The 22,351-nt window shown below is 41.2% G+C and overlaps 1 pseudogene; it reads left to right on the top strand.

Annotated features, from left to right (window-relative positions):
- The first annotated feature begins 16,283 nt into the window (after window positions 1-16,283).
- Window positions 16,284-18,021, top strand: LOC131821691 (elongation factor 1-alpha 1-like; annotated as a pseudogene).
- Window positions 18,022-22,351: the final 4,330 nt, after the last annotated feature.

The following is a 22,351-nucleotide window of genomic DNA, read 5'->3' as shown; positions in this document are numbered from 1 at the left end:
AATTTTGATTTTATTAAGCCCTTACATTAAATACAAGTCATTTTTTAAAATGAAGTATGTATAGATTGTGCTAGAATCTCGATCAGATCAAAACAATTAATTGGCCATAGAAAACACAATTCAAGATAACTATTCTAACACTTTCCCAAAATAAAAGCAAGGATTTGGGAGGATCTTTCTGTTTTAGAGACTCTGATTAGGAATATCACTTTCCCAAGCACAGCCGGGGCTAAGCCAGGTGGATTTAAGCTTCACATTAGGAGTGTGTGGTTTCTTATCTAAGCAGGCTCCAACTTAAGCACAGACAGAGCAGGCATGTATTCCATATAGTGAGAGCTGAGAGGCAATAGAATTTCTCATCCCTACACACAGAGACTAAGTACACAGTATCTAAGACCTGAAATTTTCCTACCCAAAGTTTATTTTTTTTACTTAAGGCTTTGTTCCTTTTTAAAATGCAAATATCTTATGAGTTACTTACAACTCAGTGATAGTAGTAGGCCTTGCTAACTGCCCACCTAATATCCATTTTCACCTTCTTTCCTAGTTATAGAATTCTAATTTGGAGGTCAGGGGTAGTAGCAGTGTGCCCACGTTCCATTTCATCTAAGGGTGGTCATATGACCCATCCCTGGTTTCTGAGTTATAAGTGGAAATCATTGGGAGGGGCCACCCAGATAACTTGCTAAAAAAGAAAGACTTATTTAAAAAACAGCTCTTTCCCTTTTCCATTCTTCCTTCATAAAAGATAAACACAATTAGTGGAGGCACAGCAGCCATATTGTAAACCCAAATATAAGATCTATACATTACAAATGGCAGAGCAAGAAAATAGGAGCCTTATTTGTTGAGGGCATTACAAAGCCACCATACTGGTGCTGTAGTCAACCTACCCCATCCCAGATCGGGGGGCACCCTTTTGGGTTATGGCTCTAGAGATAGGCTTCTTTCTCTAATGGATGTAATGTTACAAAGGTTTAGGAAATCATACAGGGAGTGAGTTTTGAAATAAGCAAGAAGGCACAGAGAAGTTATCAGCTCTAAGAACTGAAAGGGTGCCCTTGAAGGAGAAAACCATGGAAGTGGAATGTATAGAGCCCTGAAGATCACCTTATCGTGAAAGACTTGGGTTTTGCCCTGCAACAAAACTAAATGGAGAGATAATTCCATGATTTTCTATTAGTGGGAGAAAAGAAACTATTTCTTTATAGTATCTTTATGAAACAATAACCTGAATGCTCAACATGCTTATGCTTAAGAATTAGTTTTCTGGGACAAATTAAGGTGAATCACAATTCTAGTCAAGGGACTTTCATAAACAACATAGAAGGTCAAAATTTTCCCTGAATGGTGTCTCCACATGAACTGGTGCAAGGAATGAGTTCAGTAATAAAAATGATGTTGAATTGCTATTTTTCTTCTCCTGAAATGCAGTTGTTATTGGCTGGATATTGGCAGTGCATAAGTTGGTAGAAACATTACCTAGGACCACTTAAATTTTTTGCCAAGAGCTTTGTTATTTAAGAGCTAAGACATCAAATCAGTCTAAAGAAAAGAATATGGTCCAATTTTAATCTTTAACCTAAAATACTCAAGCAATCTTGACTACTTTCATGAGGATTTCATCCATAAAATTAAAGACAAGCCAAGGTTCAGAATGTTGGACAGTTTCCTTTAACTTGGAATTATCTGTACTATTTACTACATCTCTTTTAGGAAAACACTGGTGAAAGTTGTAGGTCTCTTTTTTGAAATCCCACCAGCCAATCACTCAGTGGGAATCAAGTAAGTCAGTGTTTTCACTTGAACTCTACAAAGAATTTTCCCATTCTACATCACTGGAGTTGAGCAGTGCTTCTCAAACTATAATGTACAATACAACTCATCCAGGGATCTTGCTAAAAATACAGGTTCTGATTCAGTACATCCAGAGTGAGGTCTGAGATTCTGTATTTCTTTTTTTTTTTTTTTCTAAAGGTTCTTATTTAATTAGGGATGCTGGAATTTGAATTTTGGTAAACAAAATCCACCTTTTTCTCATTATATTATGCTGGTTCCAACTCTTAAACCATCTGAAGCCCAGCTCCCTCTTCTTTTTTTATTTTTTTTTAATTTTTTATTTTTTATAAACATATATTTTTATCCCCAGGGGTACAGGTCTGTGAATCACCAGGTTTACACACTTCACAGCACTCACCAAAGCACACACCCTCCCCAATGTCCATAATCCCACCACCTTCTCCCAACCCCTCTCCCCCCGGCAACCCTCAGTTTGTTTTGTGAGATTAAGAGTCACTTATGGTTTGTCTCCCTCCCAATTCCATCTTGTTTCATTGATTCTTCTTCTACCCACTGTATTTCTAACAGGCAATGATGATGATACTGATGCTGGTCCATGAACCACACGTTGAGTATCCAGGAAGTAGAGCATGGGCTAACCTGGTTGCTCCTCAGGCTCATTTAGGGACCTTGTTTAAAAACATAAAACAAACCCTAAGTCTTGGGCCACATCCGGCTCTACAAAATCACAATCTCTGGGAATGAGGTACAGGAGTTTGTATTATTAACCATCTCCCCAGGTGATTCCTATTCAGCCATAAGCTGCACCTGGTCTGCAATGAGTAGAGCAGCATGTCTCAAAGAGGAGCTGCGCACCCCCTAAATCAGAATGGCCTGAGGAGCTCGATGATTGTGCAGATACCTCTCTGCAAATACCTCCCTTCTGCTGCCTAGGAAGGAGGCACAGGGTGGAGAGAGTATAGAAAATAAGGAGATAGTATAAAAAGGGAAATTGATGTCATTTCAACTCCCACCTGGCAGGAGTAGAGAGGGCCAATTCTCCTGGAAGTGCTGGAAGTGACAGCATGGAACGCGTCTCCTGCTGCCTGACCACCTGCACCTCCTTCCTTCTCTTCCTCTCCCTGGCAACTGCCCCAGCCAAAGCTGCCCCCCAGGGGCTGCTGGGAGGCTGGTTAGAGAGGAAGGAGAGGAATGAAGAGGAAAGAAATAGGGGAGAGTGCCTTGAAAAATAAGGTGAAAGTAAAGGAATTACAAATAGCCTTTAGCTTCTGTTCAGATTGCAATTCAATCCAATGCAAATAAATACCTATTTCAATATCTGTACTTGCTGGAATGATAACAACGTATTATCTGGCCAAAAGAGCACATTCCAGTTGCATAAAATTGTGTCCATATGTAGAAAAAGGTCTGGAAGATTGTGAACTGTATTAATCTCCAAGTGGTAGAATTCAAGGTACTCTTTTCCTTCAGTATACTAATCTGTCTTATTTGAATGTTTTACACTAAGCATGAATTATTTTTATATTGACATAAATAATAAAGCCATTTTCATTTGGGGGAACAAAAACAAGGGTTCACAGTGCTAACATAGCAAAGGAGACAGATTGAGGAGCTTTCTTTGGGAAGCTCACAAACTCAGTAGTCTGACTTCTGAATTTTCTTTCTGAGTCGCAGAGATATGCAGCTGGGTGGCCCCACAATAGACATCAGGGCTGGACCTTCTTGTAAAAAGTAGCGTTTCTCCCCAAAGCCCAAGATGGATTCCAAATGTATGTTATTGAATGCAGATCTGAGTAGGAGTTTTAATGTATTAAAGGAGAAAAACGAATCAAGGTTAATTGGTGTAAGTAAAGTCGCCTTGGGGGGGTGGGGAATGTGTGGGTCAGAGGGATCTAGAAAAAGCAACAGAAAGATTGCACTCTCGTGGCTTTTATAGTAAGATGAGCCAAGAACTTCACTGGAGATTAAGCAAGTAAACCTGAGACCTTATCCAAGACGGAACCACTCCTGATTGCCCTGGGACTTAATCTTCATGGTACTGATATCATAATAGAATTGCCACATGAAAATGAATTAAACAGCAACTAGGCAGGGAACAGTGATCTCAGCATTAGTTTCATGCATCAGATAAAAGATGAGCTCATGAGGAGAAGAACAGGCTTGAGCTGGGTCTGCTCACTTGGGAATTTATGGGGTACTGCAGCAAGCACTGTGGTACCTCCCACTGGCTTAACCATGGTGATAGAAAATAATAAACCAAATGTTTGTGTGTCCAGATTGCCCCAGTCTCCTGCTTCAAGCAAGGGGAGAAAAAGAAAAAACAGAAAAAGCAGCCTGGAGGGGGAGGAGAAGGTAAAGAATTAAATCACCCCTAGGATTCTGAAAGCTGGGTCAGCAAAACTCCCGGAAACGCCAAGTTTCTGAACTTGTGCTTTAGCTTTCCACAACCTACAGAGATTTTTCTCTCTTCATTCGCTGTACCTATTGCTTTCTGTGAGTTCAAGCGTCAGCAGGGAGCACTAGTTCATTAAATGATAAGTATGAATCCAAACAGGAGAACAAAAACGTTTACACCATTCCAAGGCATCTCTTAACAGGAGTAGATGATGTAGAAAAAACGAGGAGGACGTTCCACTTTGGGGCTGCGCAATACACTTTCACTTCGGAGTATCTTAGTCACCTTCATCAGTGAGTTGGGAGGAAAAGCTATCTGCTAAGTCTCAAGATGAAAGAGAAATGTTTCTGGAACTTGGGAACGGAATGAGGAAAGTAGGAGGAGGCAGATCAATGTTGAGACAATTGCTTATAATACAACGTCGTGACAGATGGGCCCTGTGGCCATCCCTGGGTCACTTCCTGCCTTCTCCTGATATTCCCATTGCTTTATCCTGGATATTCAGCAGGTAGAGGGTTGCAAAGACAGTTACGCCTAAGGCTAATTTTCCTGCTAGAAAAAGGTAGGATTTACTAGGTTCTCTGCTGTGACTTTGAAAATATCTGTGATATAGCGTCAACAGCTGAAATCAAAAGAAGTATCTCCAGGTTGGGGGGAAATGAGTGATCAAAAATAGGAGATGAGAAATAGTCACTGCCTTGTTTGCCACCAGTGTTAATTACACAGGGACTTTTATGGTTTGAAAGAATGCTGCATTTCAGAAGGTTCAACTGGTATTAATTACTTCTGTATCTCACAGGGTCTCAGATCCAGAACACCTGAATGCCTCCCGTGAGAAAGCTGCTAGTTCATCTCTAACTCTCCAGGCAACATCAACCTAAAGTGCCCGTGCAGACAAAAATAGTTCTGGATCAAGATCGTGATCGTCTTTCCTCATTCTCAAAGTCATCAGAAGAGATCTCTGAGAAGATGCGCAAGGAAATTTGCCACTTGACCATTATCTGCTTGCAGATCCAAAGATCTACCAGATACCTTCTGAAATGAGGTATGTAGGGTATCCATGCTTGTGGAAAATGCTGGGTGTTAAATGCAACCATTGTAAACTGAATTATTGTTCATTAATCATGGTGGCAAAGTCTGACATCAAAAGACATGTAGATCCTGGTTCCTGAGCCAGCAGCAGCAGCATCCCGGATCTAAATGGAAATGCCATCTCAGGCCCCACCCCAGACCTACTAAATCAGAATCTGCATTTTTAAAATTATTTATTTATTTGACAGAGATCACAAGTAGGCAGAGAGGCAGACAGAGAGAGAGAGAGAGAGAGAGAGGAGAAAGCAGGCTCCCTGCTGAGCAGAGTCTGATGTGGGACTCGATCTCAGGACCCTGGGATCATGACCTGAGCTGAAGGCAGAAGCTTAACCCACTGAGCCACCCAGGCGCCCAGAATCTGCATTTTAACAAAACCCTCAGGAGCTTTATGTGGGTTGCTAAGTGTGAGAAGCACTACTAAAGGTTCTCTCTTGAGGTAATATTCACCAGGTCCTAATAGGAAACAGGTTGAGAAGTAAATGTTCAGCAGAGCTACAAATACTAACAAGGCAAAAAAAAATTTTAGCCAATATTGAAAGCAAGCCAGCAACGCCAGTTTATAAAAGCTAATCGACCCTCACTGAGAGGTCAAAAGGCAGGTGCTACAGGAGAGTGGCTCGAATTATGAAACTGGGTATTTCAACATGGCCAGTCATACACACTACCCCCTTCCTCTCATGCTGCCAATCTTTCACTAAAATGCCACATGGCTCTTTTGGCAGAATTAGCTCCCAGATTTGCAGTGGGAACTAGACAAGAACATCTTCTCCTTTCTTTCCTTCGAGATGCAGGGTTGGGGGCTAGAGCAGGCAGCAGGAAGCATTTTGGAGGGCAATAGTAAGCAAAACAGAAACTGGAAAAGGGGTGCCAGGAAATCAATGCCACTGGGAACACAAAGGCACGAAACTACAAGTCGGGGAGGACAGTGATGCATTGCCAGCTATCTGGGACCAGAGGCAAGAAGTGGTGGGGACTTGATAAGAAACTGAGAGTGGGGTGGGGTGGGTAGCTGCTCTGGATTAAAGCCACTATTTTTGTCTTTATTAGCCAGTGCCGTATCAATGGGCCCAGGTAAAGAACCGGGGGAACATCACCGTTAACATGGGAAAGAACTGATCAAAAGGTTTGAAAGAAGTATGGAGATAAACCAGTCCAGCATCTCTGGACAGGTTGATGGACTTATTTGAAAGGATAGAAGGATGTGACCTTGAAAAGGAGAAGTCAGGGTGGAAGGTTACACAAAGAACTAGACCTCATCAAAAAAGTGAAATAGAGATTTTGCTACCAATATCCTATCTCTGCTCCTAACTTTCTTCTTCCTGTTCCCTCCACCAACCTACATTCAAACTTCTGTTTTAGTATCTGTCCAAGCAATTCCTTTAAGCCTGGAGGTGTCAAGCAATAGATTTGGCATCCTCTTTCAAGGAAATTGAATTGTGCATTAGTGAAGATCAAACCACCTCCTAAACCCAAAATTATGTCCCCTGAACTCCTTAAAGCCATGTTAATAGATATCTTTCCAAAGGCCAGATCTGTTTACATGACATTTTGAAGGAATAAGAAAGAGGACCTCCATAACTAGATAGAGGGGTTAAAAGAGATGGATAACTTCAAAATTTCAACCCTCAGTTCTTGAGAAATGGACAAGGTCACTAAGAGACTGGGGGCAAGGGAGATAATGGATTTTTACTAAATGTAGTGTTGTTTTATCAAAATTCTTTAACAATATTTTAATTTATTTTAGGTCTAGTCTTATATTTCTCTTTCAAACTTCTTAGTCTTCCTTATTAAGATATTTATAATTTTTCCCAGATAATTATCACACCTCCTTTCATTCTCCTTGAAATTCATGCCATTCAGATGCCCACCAGTTACCCCCAGTTGGTTCGAATGCCTTGAATTCCAAGAGAACAGAATTGGCCAGAAACAAACATCCCCAATATTTGAGATCAGAGGGTGAAGGTTGTTTTTTTTAAATAATGGTAATTAGAACTCCATTCTCCTTGTGGATACTGTCCTTTAACCAATTATACCGAACTATTAATTTGATGGAAGGAGGCAAGAAATACTACTCTCTCATTGTTTTCTGAAAATCTGTCATCTTCATAAGGTTTTGTTTGGCACACACAGATGGTCTTGGTGGCAGTGCGAAACTGAACTCTGCAGCAGGGGACGTACTGGCTAAACGGTACAACTCCCGTTTTATGTGTGCCCTCTACGTTAGTTGTCAACTTAAACATGCTAGTAACATCCATAATTACATGTTGCAAGCAGCTGAGTTGTAGTTTGAAGTGTACTGAAATGCTAATCAGACTTCAGGGAATCCCTGCGAACCATGCATTCAAGCCTCCTCTAGCCTCCGGCTTGGATGCCAGGCATAGGTGCTTTTATAATGCCAACATTTTACCCACAATTTCTAATTGCCCTTGATAGTTTAGAATGCTTCTTGAAAGAAAAATAGCAGAAAGCTAATCCACAGGAGGTCTGGAAAACAATTTTCCAGTATTGCCAAGTTTATTTTATGTTACTGGTGTCTGTGCAGGCCACATCAAACATGGTGGGGTGGGGAGTGTGCAGTTAGACAAAACTTAGACAAAACCTAAGCTATCTTCAAAAATCCATGTACCTCAGCTTTCCATCCAGCCTTTCTGAGACTCCGTTTCAGCCACTCCCCTTCCCAATCCCAACTACTTCCCTTTGTGTCGTCCTCACCTGTCTCCTCTTTTAAGCTTTTAACATATACATGTTTATTGAGCACCTGTTGTGTGCCTGGAACTGTACTGCAAGGACGAATGATTCCTATCCTCAAGGTGATCGCAGCAAAAGGAAAGACACTGATACATGAAGAAATGATTCTAAAACCTGGGGTAACAGCACTGATGGTGATAAAACCCATATAGAAATCTGAAGAGGGGAACCCAAACCAGCATGAGGGGTGTGTGTTTTGTGATGTGTGTGCGCGTATGTGTGTGCACACACGCCCATGCATGTATCCCCTTATATATGTGTATGTGTGTTCTGCACTGTGGGGGAGATGACAGGCCCTGCCAGTGCCCCCGCCCATATCTCCTGGAACACCTTTGCCATTTTCGTGCACATCAGTTTCAGGCTGCTTTCACTCCCAGCAGCCAGCACTGTGTCTCTTTGTTGAAGGACAGTTCTGAGGCTGTCAGAGCCCATATCGCCTGTGTGCATGCACAGGGAGCTGAACTGTCTGGGAATTTAATTCCCCAGAGGCAGCCCTGTGACCAGCAGGTGTGGGGATAAAGTATACCAGCCCCTTGCGCCTGATCAAGATAACTCTGATGTGTACCCTAACTTGTCTCCAAAAGTCCCCTGTGGGATGGAGCCAAAGTTCATCTCTGTGGTGATTTTGCAGACTTCTTGGTCCTCCTTCCCTTCCCAGTCCCCCTTCCCTATCCCTCTATTAGTTTTTCCAGGGAACCTACTAATAAATGATCACGACACTTCATCTCTTGGCCTATACCTGGGATACCTAGATTAAGACAAAAAGAGTAGAGAAGTCCTTCTTGAGGGTCCGTGTAAACCAGGTCCTGAAGGAATGGAAGAATTTAGCAAGATGAAAGAGATAAGCGTTTCACCCCAAGAGAGGGTAAAAAGGTGGCACCATGGAAGGACTTTGAAGACAACATGAATGAAAGAATGCACATGGAAAACAGCCTGGAATACACAGGGAACTACATCCACAACCCAGAGCATAACGTTTTAGCAAAGGACAGGGCAGTAGCAAGTTGGCAAGCATCACATATTCAAAGGTCTGATGCCCTGGGGGTGGTAGAGCCAACTAGCAACCACTTATCAAATATTCAGAAATTTTCTGCTCAGGGTGTTAAACTCTGATAACTTGAAAGTGGCCGTGATAGGAGTATTTACACTAGAGAAATTGCAATCACTATGAATCATGGCTTGTTTATTTATTTGTTTATTTATTTATTTTAGAGGGGTAGGGAAGGGGAGAGCAAGAGGGAGAGAGAGAATCTTAATCAGGCTCCACACCCACCACAGAGCTCAATGGCAGGGCTTGAGCTCATGACCCTGAGCCAAAATCAAGAGGCAGATGCTTAACTGACTGAGCCATTGAGGCACCAGGGTGTTTTTGTTTGTTTGTTTTTAAATAGAACTGGTTTACCAACACACTACTTTGCTATGCAAAGGAGACTGCTTTTTACTACATAGGCAGTAATGGGGAGGCCACTGACTTTTTAAGGGTTGAGTAATATAGTCAGATTTGTATAGCTCTGTAGACTTTAGAGAAGGAAAAGGGCCTGACCCTAGGCAGCAGTAACAGACATGGAATCTGGGGAATGGAAAGATGAAGGAGTTGGTCCGATTGGATGCAAGAATTGATAGACAGGTTGACTGGGCAGATGGCTGAGCTAGCCTCCGACGGAGCTGGAGAACACAGAAAGAAAAGTTAATTTGGGCAGCAAGTTCATTTCTGGAAATGTTGAATTTCAGAATTCTGAGAGATTAGGCATTCATATATATGGATGTGGAGCATCGGCATGAGGCCCAGACAGATCTGGGAATCTCCACAGCTGCATTCACTTAAGTGAGCCCTGTCTAGGCGCTGCTGGCCAAATCTATTCTCTGCTCCTAGATGAGGCAGTCTCTGTTGCTCAGCCCCTATTCTGTCAGTTTTTACCCACGCTCATAATGCCTTATGCCTCGAGTAGAAAGACACCTCCTCTGAAGGCAGGACTGCTCTGGCCAGCAGGCCCTAGGCGATTCCACCTCTTCTGGATTTATCTCTCTCTCTCTGTCAGGACTTCAAGCAAAGGGTCTTAAGATGTCACCTGGAATGCTATTCATGTGCCCCAGCTTGTCTCCTTAGTTGATGACCCTCCTTCCCCAAATACAAGCTTGGGTCATGGAGTCACACATTTATTTTTCAACTCTCGCCCCACTCGGGTGAATTTTCACACCTGGCGCAACAGAGGGAAGGCAACTTTAGTCTCCCTTCTTCAAGTGAGGAATATGGTAACTCCACTGTCTGGAGCATTAACCTCCATCTCCCAAGTACCTAAGCTGTTTCCTTTCTAGGACCTAGGGAATCTAAGGAAAATGGTACTCTCGGAGGCTGACCATGACATTTCAGTTTCCTGAGGAAGCTTTGACCTTTACCAACTTCCTTCAGTTCACAACAGGTTATTAACATTTATTCACAGATGTAGATTTCAACCAAATTCCAGAGACATTTCAAGTCATTTTCAAATGAAGTAGCATACTAATACGCTTAATTCCTGTCGGGTCTATCACCTCCAGGCCCCTACCTCAACCGAATAGGAAATTATAAACCAAACACAGACATTTTGAGAATGGATTTTTAAGGCAAGCTTTAGTGCCTGCTTACTCTAAATATATTCATCAAAAGACTTCTGGAAACTGTCATAAATTGATGCTGTTATACTTACATATGAAATTGATCAATTTTCCTAAACTAATAGAGTCCAGACACATTATCATTTGTTAGACAGAATAAAAATGAGAGTTTGCAAAAGTATATAAGTTCAGTAATGGTTTCACTGTAAATCTTGAGTTTTATCCTTAATGCTCCTTTTCAGTGTAGCACTGACATTAGGTCGACCAAAGAAAAGCATAAAGGGAAAAATACTCTAAGAAATGCTTTGTAATGTAGAAGGCTTTCACTTAAAAATCCAAAATCCTCTCACTAAGCATATTTATATAAAGAATTTTTCCATTTGAATTTCTACATTGTTTTTAAACATCTAGAGAAAATGTTTTTAAAAATTCAACACCTAGCTAGCTTTCAAATGGTAGACATTATTTACTTTCATCTCCATACTTAGCTCTAAAATAACTGGATTATTTTTTGCCAACATTTCTCAATACTCTTATATGGGAGCTAAGATAAATCAAGGCAGATTTAATCTCAAAGGGTTCTTCTGGCATTTAGAAGTGGTGAGGAGACTTATTTATGAATCATTATCAACATAAATGGAGATTGCTCTTGGGATACAATCACCTACACAGGATTCACTTAGATAAACATGAAAACGTCAACATATTTGGAGTTTTTCTATATAAGTATACATTACATTAATTTCTAGACTTGTAATATAAGAAGGTAACTTGGATTGGAATGATTCTCAAAAATATAATAGCTTAATATTTGAACTTGAATGAAAGGAACTTATTGATCAACTACAAACTGATTTTGGCTTTAGCTTAAGAATATTTATTTTAAGTAAGGAATAAATTACTGTTTTATTATCATATTATATATACCAGCTTGATGAAGATGTGAGTCTCCTTTTGTTCAAAAATAAAATGAAAAGTCACAAACCAATCCAGTACATAAGGTGAATCATTTCACATTGGGTAAATTATATCTTATTTTTTCATATGTAGAGAATGTTTGAAGAAAAGTGGTAGCTGTGGCATAGTGAAAAGATCATTGGCTTCAGAGCAAACATAGCTGGACTTGAGGGCTGGCACGTTCATTTGTTAAATAAATGGACAAATTAATCTTGCATTTAATTTTGAGCAAGTTTCTTTATATTATCTTTAAATTTTTTATATGTAAAATCTGTGAAGTTTAATATTTATGTTAACATATTTAAAGTTTCTGGCATGATGCCTAAAACATAATAGATGCTCAATAAACAGCAGCTTCCCTGCTTGAACAAAACCATGGCTCCCCATTGCACTCAAATTAATTAGCATGGCTCCAAAGATCTTTCATGATCTGGTGCCTCTTATATCTGATGGCTTTATCTTATAACAAGTCCCTTTTATATACTTTACCAGTGGTCTCCAAAGGAAGGTACACATACACCAGGGGAGATATAATAGACCGTTTTTGTGGCCTACCTGTATCCTTCAGACCTTACTACTTTAGTGTTCACTAGCCAATTCTAAAAGGCAGTGTCTACCCCTCTTTGGGTACTTTCTCCAAAGTTGCAAATCACTCAGCCCATTCATGCAAAAAGCTGGAAATGAAGATTTATTGCCTCCTTGGAGCAGTCTTCAACCAGTGACTGAAGGTTGTTAAATACCCCAGCTTCATCAACCCTTAGGAGCAACTAGTCTGAGACACCTGTCAAGGACTGTGAAGGTTCTGAGATTTTATCCTGCCTGCAAGGTAGCAGGTTAACCTGCCACAGTTCCCTGGATGCTAACAGAAGACGTGAGTCTATTGGGCCAGAGACAAATGACTTAATGACAGCACAGCAGGCAGCTTGAGCTTCATGTTTCCATTGGTTTCCCTTGATACCCAAATCCCATGGGGGTGATGTGGAGTGTTCTAGGTAGATGCTATGCACAAAATGGGTCTGTGTTGTAGCTGAAGGACTCCCAAGCTTAGGAACCCCCAATCTTGTAAGGGGTTGCTAGCCAGCCTGCCCAACTTTGTCCAAGAGAAAGACATTTTCTTTGTTATCCAGTCAGGAAAAAAATTTGTCCTGTATCCCTGGACTAAGACATTATCTCTATATTCCAAGGCTGTTTGCAATGCAAGCATCCTTGAAGACCTAGAACAGGACAAAAGCTGTTACAAGATGTGTAGAAAATCATGGAGAATTGTCCCAACATCATGCTCTAGATCATCACACTTCTCCAGGAAGACTGAGCTCCATAGTGGAGCTTGATAATATTCCCTTGATTGGCTTCCTTCCCTCTTCTAATTTCTCTACTCTCTAACACTGTTTTCTGAGATTGCCTTCCAAATAAATGATTCGCAGATACCTGAACAAAATTGGAATGCTACTGGGAAGGAAGAAAAGAGAAAATGGATGATGGATCCATCACCAACAGAACCCACTAAGCCTTACTTAAATTTCTCCTTCAGGTGTTAGAAGCATTTACTTTAGGTATTATAGTTGAGCTATCCTAAGAAAGCAAACAGAACCATCTTGCATTAATTCAAAATACACAGTTTTAATTGAAATGCATCTTCCAGTGTTGCCTGAGCAACTGATTAAATTACCTCATTGGCATAAATTTGTGAGGGAATTCATTTGTCCCAATCATTACCCAGTGAGAGGACCCTGTCAGGGAAGAGAGTAGACTTTATGACGTATTCTATTTTATATGTTCAGAATAGAATTCAGTGACCCTGCCATCCCTCAAGAGAAAAGATTTATTTACTCATTCTATATGGTAGGAGGTTCTTTATTTTTGAGCCACAGTGGTAGGTTCACTTAAATTGCACCTATGTAAAATCCAGAAACACCATGTTTTTCGCTATAGTTGTAGCCACAACAAAAATAAGGATGCTTTCAGTTTGTTTCCCCAGAAGACATCTACCTTTCTCAACTTCCAGTTTTCAACCCTTTTACAATCTTCAGGTTTAGTCGAGGTGTTCTAAATAGCAAGTTGTCTGGGAAGAGCTTCATGACTGCATCTATAAAATTACTGGAGGATATTGGTCTTCTAGTTCATTCTTTCTCCAAGTGTGGTATCTGAACCAGCAACATCAGCATCACCTGGAGGGAGATCCACAGGTCCCACCCGAGACCTACAAATTTGGAAACTTTGGCGGTGAGGCTCAGCCTCTCTTTAACAAGTCTTCCAGATGATTCTAAGACACACTCAAGTGTGAGAACCACTGCTTTAGAGTCTACCCCCAAATCCTAATTCCAGTTGGGAATTCCATAACTTCTAAGTCAAGGAAAACAGGTACCAGCAGCTTGATCATATAAAACCAGCCTTCCATTGTGGAGAGGGTAGATTATCTCAGAGATTATATATTAAAGTCTGTGAACTAGAACATGGATATTGAATCATCCAGTTTTCACCTACTCCTTTTAGCAAGCACTTCAAGTTGTTTTGTTTTGAGTTTTGCTGTTTTGGGGGGCCTTTTTTATATTTTAGAAAACTGACATTATTCTCATTTCATAAAGTGACATTCATATCTTCAAAAAGGTCTTTCCTGATTAACCCCATTCTGCTTTGATGTGACATTTTACTTTTACTTGATCTCCTTTTAAGATTTGCATATCTGTTTTGCATGGTATTATTCTTCATTCAAGCCACATGCTTTGAAAATCTCTCTGAGTAGGTTACATCCATCTGTCAGGCTAGAGCTCATGGGCACAGACTATGATTTTGTCTCATCTCCTTGGAATTTATTTGGTCTCCCTGCCTATGTAGGTCAATGCTATGCCAACCAAACAGTGATGTGTGTGTGTGTGTGTGTTGGCACTACAAGTCTTAAAAAAGGAAAGAAAAAGAATGAAGATAAACTATCCAAACTGTCCTTAAGGCATGCATTCAGGATCAAGTTACTCCAAATTCCCTACCATCTTCGCAGTGCCCAGCCCTCATCATCAACAATGAATGAAATACACTTAAGAAGTCAATGAGGCAAATTATCTTCCAACTGATGAGCCAGAAGAAATAGCCAGCTCCTGTGTCGTGACCACACATACCAGTATCTGAATCATGGCTGCACTGGTGAGGCTAGGGTGACTAAACACCCCAGTCTGCCCAGGCATGAGCGCTTTTCTGGGGTGCAGGCCTTTTAGTGCTGAAACTGGACAATTCCGGGTCACCTTAGCTGAGGCATCTAAGTCAGAGAACAATTACAGTTAGTAGGCACAACTTTCACATCATACTCTCCCCACTACTCAGGCCAACTATCCAAAAAGACAATACCATGGTAAGACTTCCTCAGTCCTCTAATGCCAACACCATCCAGGGTAGCCCTGGAAAAAACTGTATAGAGTATAAAATATTCAGCCTCCCCAGCATCCCCATTTTATAGCTTTCCTCACATTGCTGCCCTTCAAGTGGCCCCCAGCTCTCTGAGCCTTCCACCTGCTGCTTCCTTGCCCCCTGCTACCACCAATCTTGCCCACAAGAGATTTCATCCACAGGAAGTTTCAAAGACTGATTAACAGAGCAGTGGCTGTCAAACTTCACCACAGATTAAAAACATTCAGGGTGTTTTTTGAAAGCACTAATGCCTGACTCCTACCAAGTAAAATATAGATTTAATTGATCTTGGGCAGATCCAGGCATTGGTATTTTTTTTAAAGTTCCCTTGATGACTCTAATCAGCAGCTAGGGTCCAGAACCACTGGTTTGAAACAGGTGTTCTCAAATGTGGCTGTACATTGGAATCACTGGGAAGGGTTAAAAACTGTATCTGGGTCCCACCCCCAGAGACTCTTATTTAACGGGTCTTGGGCATGGTATGGACTTCTGGATTGGTAAAACAAAACAAAACAAAAACTCTCCAGGAGATTCTAATGTGCAGCCAAGTTTGAGAACCACTGATCTGACCTCGCCACTACCCACCAGCCACTCTACCTGGAATCTAACTAGAATGTTGACCCATGCGGGGGTGCCTGGGTTGCTCGGTCAGCTGAGCTCAGAGGCTCTTGATTTTGGCTCAGGTCATGGTCTCAGGGTTGTAGGATCCAGCCCTGCATTGGGCTCCATGCTTGTCCCTCTCCCTCTGCTCCTTCCCCTGCTCGAGCTTGCTCTCTCTCTCTCTCTCTTTCTCTCTCTCTCTACTATAAACAAAATTTTAAGAATTCAGACCCATGGGCCCCACCCTAGGCCTCTTGAAACCAAATCTGCAGTTTCACAAGATCCCAGGTAATTCATGCACATGTTAAAGTTTGAGAAGCTCTGGTTTGGAGTGTTACCCTCTCCCAGAGCATTTCACAAGAAACTAGACTCTTAACCAAAAGAATTCTCCTGCAAGAATTTCAGGCATCAGCCAAAAGGTAGAAAAGCATTTTGGTGAAAGGAGGGTTTCCCCAGTCCTCTGAGTCATGTCCCCAGAAGCAGATACCTACTCCTCCTCCTCCTCATAAGAACATTCTGGTATTATTAAATGTCAGCTGCAGATATACATCTGGCTATGAATCAACCAAGAGGGAAACAGACACTGAGGAGGGTTGTCACTGGTCTGTGTGCTTCCTGGAAATGGCCAGCAGAGTTCAGGAACTGGAACCGATATGAAAGTTATCCAGGAGCTCTGTTACTTTAAAAAGAAAGAGGGCGCTTTTTCGCAACGGGTTTGCCGCCAGAACACAGGTGTCGTGAAAACCACCGCTCATCCTAAACCAGAATGGGGAAGGAAAAGACTCATATCAACATTGTTGTCATCGGACACGTAGATTCGGGCAAGTCTACCACTACTGGTCATCTGATCTACAAATGTGGTGGGATCGACAAAAGAACTATCGAAAAATGCGAGAAGGAGGCTGCTGAGATGGGAAAAGGCTCCTTCAAGTATGCCTGGGTCTTGGATAAACTGAAAGCTGAACGTGAACGTGGTATCACCATTGATATCTCCCTGTGGAAATTCGAGACCAGCAAGTATTACGTGACCATCATTGATGCTCCAGGACACAGAGACTTTATCAAAAACATGATTACAGGCACATCCCAGGCTGACTGTGCTGTCCTGATTGTTGCTGCTGGTGTTGGTGAATTTGAAGCCGGTATCTCCAAGAACAGGCAGACCCGTGAGCATGCCCTTCTGGCTTACACACTGGGTGTGAAACAACTAACTGTTGGTGTTAAGAAAATGGATTCCACCGAGCCACCCTACAGCCAGAAGAGATACGAGGAAATCGTTAAGGAAGTCAGCACCTACATTAAGAAAATTGGCTACAACCCTGACACAGTAGCATTTGTGCCAATTTCTGGTTGGAATGGTGACAACATGCTGGAGCCAAGTGCTAATATGCCTTAGTTCAAGGGATGGAAAGTCACCTGTAAAGATGGGAATGCCAGTGGAACCACACTGCTTGAAGCTCTGGATTGCATTCTGCCACCAACTCGTCCAACTGACAAGCCCTTGCGTCTGCCTCTCCAGGACGTCTACAAAATTGGTGGTATTGGTACTGTCCCTGTGGGCCGAGTGGAGACTGGTGTTCTTAAGCCTGGCATGGTGGTCACTTTTGCTCCAGTCAATGTTACAACTGAAGTCAAGTCTGTTGAAATGCACCATGAAGCTTTGAGTGAGGCTCTTCCTGGGGACAATGTGGGCTTCAATGTCAAGAACGTATCTGTCAAAGATGTTCGTCGTGGCAATGTGGCTGGTGACAGCAAAAATGACCCACCAATGGAAGCAGCTGGCTTCACAGCTCAGCTGAACCATCCAGGCCAAATTAGTGCTGGATATGCACCTGTGCTGGATTGTCACACAGCTCACATTGCTTGCAAGTTTGCTGAGCTGAAGGAGAAGATAGATCGTCGTTCTGGAAAAAAGCTGGAAGATGGTCCCAAGTTCTTGAAATCTGGTGACGCGGCCATTGTTGATATGGTTCCTGGCAAGCCTATGTGTGTTGAGAGCTTCTCTGACTATCCTCCTCTGGGCCATTTCGCTGTTCGTGACATGAGACAGACGGTTGCTTGGGTGTCATCAAAGCAGTGGACAAGAAGGCAGCTGGAGCTGGCAAGGTCACCAAGTCTGCCCAGAAAGCTCAGAAGGCTAAATGAATATTATCCCCAATACCTGCCACCTCAGTCTTAATCAGTGGTGGAAGAACGGTCTCAGAGCTGTTTGTGTCAATTGGCCATTTAAGTTTAATAGTGAAAGACTGGTTAATGATAACAATGCATCGTAAAACCTTCAGAAGGAAAGGAGAATGTTTTGTGGACCATTTGTTTTTTTTGTGTGTGTGTGGCAGTTTTAAGTTATTAGTTTTTAAAATCAGTACTTTTTAATGGAAACAACTTGACCAAAAATCTGTCACAGAATTTTGAGACCCATTAAAACAAAAGTTTAATGAGAAAAAAAAAAAAAAGAAAGAAAGAGGGCACCTGGGTGGCTCAGTGGGTTAAGCCTCTGCCTTGGGCTCAGGTCGTGATCCCAAGGTCCTGGGATCGAGCCCCGCATCGGGCTCTCTGCTCAGTGGGGAGCTTGCTTCCTCCTCTTGCTCTGCCTGCTTCTCTGCCTACTTGTGATCTCTGTCTGTCAAATAAGTAAATAAAATCTTTTTTTTAAAAAAAGATAGATAGATAGATAGATAGATTTGAGGAGAATGGGCCCTGTACCCTATGGAAAGCAAAGTGTATGAGTTTGAGGAGTTGGTAGAGGGTGTGACACAAAAGAATAGCATTATAGAGATGGAAATTAACCCAAATTTGAAACTTTATGTGTATCAGTGGGCAAGTTAGCAAACGCTTCTAACACTAAATACTACAAAGGATACTAAAACAAGAACCAAAGCAGAAAATGGTAGTGACCTTACTTAAATAATGATTAAACATTATTTAATGTAATTCCTTTGTTTCGTGCTGAGCAGTCAGAGTTGAAGGGTTTCCAAACGTCTAAGCTGCACCTCCGTTATAATGCGCTCCCATTCACTCCCTCTCTGTTTGGACATATTCAGAATTACAGCCCATTACCCATAGGGACTGGTGAGGGGTGAAAAGAAGAGGACTGCTCTGAATCATCCCCCAGTAGCTTTTGTCTAAAAGACCCCATTAAGGAGCAAGGGGTAGCCAAAGTCCTCTACAGAACCAGGAGCTGGGAAGGAGATGTCTACACAACTGGATACACCCTGTTTGGTCTTCGGCAGAGGCCTCCTTCTGGGCCAAGTATACCAATTCTTATACCCAAGATCCAATCACAGGATAGTTAACACAACTCATTCCAGGTTCTTAAGTATCTCAGTAATAGCCAAGAGGAAAAGGCTGCCTCTGAGACAGTTGTCAAACAGGAGGCCGGCATACTGAATCCCAGCAGTGTGGGCAGTGAGTTTCACAAGGATCAAGAGCAAAATCAACTTTGTGTATTCAAGAATCCAAGGGAGAGTAGACACCACACTGGAGCTACCACTGATAACCCATCCATTTAAACATATCTGACAAAGCAATACTTCTGACTAGCCCCATCACCTAGGTAGGTACTCAGCAGTTACTATGAATCTTTATAGCAACACAATAATGCAACCATTTTATATTAGCATGGGCATCCCTAGGGAGCTCGTTAGCAATGTACACTCTAGGCCCTACCCCATACCCGATGAATCAGAATCTGCATTTTACCAAAGTCCCTAGGTGATTCATATGCTCGTGGATGTTTAAGAAACACAGATTTAAAAAAAGAAAAAGAAGAAAGAAAGAAAGAAATATCTAGAACAGTGAATATCACTTCCAGCTGTGCATTTGAATTACCTAGGGAGGTTCTCAAAGGTTAGCTATCCGGGCCCCACCCTAAACTAATTAAAGCAGCCTTTGGGAGTGGAACGGAGCGGTGCCTCCACCTTGTGTTTTAAAAAGCTCCCCAGTTGAGGTGCCTGGGTGGCTCAGTGGGTTAAAGCCTCTGCCTTGGGCTTAGGTCATTATCCCAGCTCCTAGGATCCAGCCCCACTTCGGGCTCTCTGCTCTGCAGGGAGCCTGCTTCCACCTCTCTCTCTGCCTACTTGTGATCGCTGTCAAGTAAATAAATAAAATCTTTAAAAAAAAAAAAAAAAAAAAAAAAAAAAAAAAAGCTCCCCAGTTGTCTCTGATAGTCAGTTTTAAAAGCTGCTGATGGGATATGTAGGTGAAGAAGCAGGGCCTGTTTCAAGGTCTTTCTCCACCCCCTCCCTCTTCCTCCCTCTCTCCTTCTTCCTCCCTCTCTTCTCTTTCTTCCCATAAAATATTGGCCTCATAAGTATGTTAATTAAATTCACAATTAAAAATTAAAGTGCTTTTCCTTAAGCAGCCACATGGGTATGACATGAACCTGTGCCCCTGCACATTATTGCTTCATGCTCCTTCAGTAGATAGAGACAAAAAAACTGTCTTACTGGCTCTACCCAGAAATCCCCTGTTTCTTCCCTTCTAGAAATATATATAATACACACACACACACACACACAGTCAGCTATAAAAAAGAAATCTTTCATTTGGGGACAACATGGATGGACCTAGAGGGCATTACGCTTACAGAAATAAGTCAAACAGAGAAAGACAAATAACATGATTTTCCTTATATCTGGGATCTAAAAATACAAAATAAATAAACAAACAAAATGAAACTCATGGATACAGAGAATAGTACGATAGTTACCAGAGAGGAGGGTTATTGAGGGGTGAGCTGAATGGGCAAAGGGGTTAAGAGGTGCAAAGTTCCCATCATAAAATACCTAAGTAATGGAGACGTAATATACCGCAAGGTGACTACAGTCAGTAATATCGTTGTGCACATTCAGACTTGCCAAGAGAGTAAATCTTTAAAGATCTCATCACAAGAAAAAAATTGTATGGTAAGGGATGGTGACTAGATTCATTGTGGTGATCATTTCACTGTGTACACAAATATCAAATCATTATATTGTATACCTGAAACTAATAAAATGTTGTATGAAAATTTTTTATATTTAATTTTTTTCATCATGGTAAGTGTACTTTTTTTTAAATGTATTCACTCTTTTTTTTCTTTATTTTTTTCTATATTTTTTTAATTTATTTGACAGAGATCACAAGTAGGCAGAGAGGCAGGCAGAGAGAGAGGAGGAAGCAGGCTCCCTGATGAGCAGAGAGCCTGATGCAGGGCTTGATCCCAGGACCCTGGGATCATGACCTGAGCTGAAGGCAGAGTCTTTAACCCACTGAGCCACCCAAGCGCCCATAAGTGTATTTTTTAATACCCATCCTCAGTTTGTTTTCTACAGTTAAGAATCTCTCTTTTGGTTTGTCTCTTTTTTTTTTTCTTTGCTCATTTGTTTTGTTTTTTAAATTCCACATATAAATGAAACCCTATGGTATTTGTCTATTTATGACTGACTGACTTCACACAGCATTATATTCCTTACCTCTATCCAAGTTGTTGATTTCCTTCTTTTTATGGCTGAATAATATTCTAATTGTATATAAGCCACTTCTTATTCATCCATTCACCTATTGATGGACACTTGGGCTGCTTCCATAGTTTGGCTATTATAAATAATGCTGCAGTAAACATAGCAGAGCATGTATCCCTTTGAATAAGTGTTTTTTGTATTCTTTGGATAAATACTCAGTGGAAGATTGCTGTATCGTAGGGTAGCTCTATTTTTAACTTATTGAGGAACCTCCATACTGTTTTCCACAGTGGCTGCACCAGTTTGCATTCCCACCAACAGTGCATCTATATTCATGAGAGATATTGGCCTGTAGTTCTTTACTGTTGTTGTTGTATCTTTATCTGCTTTTGGTCTCAAGGTAATACTGGCCTCACAGAATGAATTTCCTTCCTCTTCTATTTTTTGGAATCCTTTGAGAAGACTATGTATTAACTCTTCTTCAAATGTCTGGTAGAATTCACTTGTGAACCCCTCTGGTCCTGGACTTTTGTTTTCTAGGAATTTTTATTTACTGATTCAATTTCATTGCTAATGATTGGTCTGTTCAAATTCTCTGTCTCTTCCTGCTTTAATTTTGGTAGGCTATATGGTTCTAGAAATTTATCTATTTCTTCTAGGTTGTCCAGTTTGTTGGCATAAAGGTTTTCATAATATTCTGTGACAATCATTTGTATTTCTGGAGTATTTGTTGTTATTTCTCCTCTTTCATTAGTAATTTTGTTTGAGCCCTCTTTCTTTTTTATGAGTCTTGATAGAGGTTTATCGATGTTCTTGAGCTTTTCAAAGAACCAGCTCCAGGTTTCATTGATCTGTTCTATTGGTTTTTAGTTTCTCTATCATTTATTTCTGTTCTAATCTTTATTATTTCATTCCTTTTTCTAGGTTTGGGTTTTGGGTTTTCTTCTTTTTTTAGCTCCTTAGGTAAAAGGTTAAGTTGTTTATTTGAAGTTTTTCTTGTTTCTTGAGGAAGGCATGTGCTGTTCTAAACTTCTGTCTTAGAATTGCATTTGCTTCTTCCCAAAGATTTTGGATAGTTGTGTTTTTATTTTCATTTGTTTCCCAGTAAGTTTTTATTTCTTCTTTAACTTCTTAGTTGACCCATTCATCGTTTAATACCATGTTATTTAGCTTCCATGTATTTGTGCTCTTTCCAGATTTTTTCTTATGGCTAAGTCCTAGTTTCATAGCGTTGTGGTCGGAAAAAGGCGCATGGTATGACTTTGGTTTTTTAATTTGTTGAGACTTGTTTTGTGTCCTAACGTGATCTATTCTGGAAATTGTT

The sequence above is a fragment of the Mustela lutreola genome, chromosome X (assembly GCF_030435805.1).
Source record: "Mustela lutreola isolate mMusLut2 chromosome X, mMusLut2.pri, whole genome shotgun sequence".
Lineage (NCBI taxonomy): Eukaryota > Metazoa > Chordata > Mammalia > Carnivora > Mustelidae > Mustela > Mustela lutreola.
Note: the sequence above shows the minus strand (reverse complement) of the source record. Positions and strands in the feature narration are given on the sequence as shown.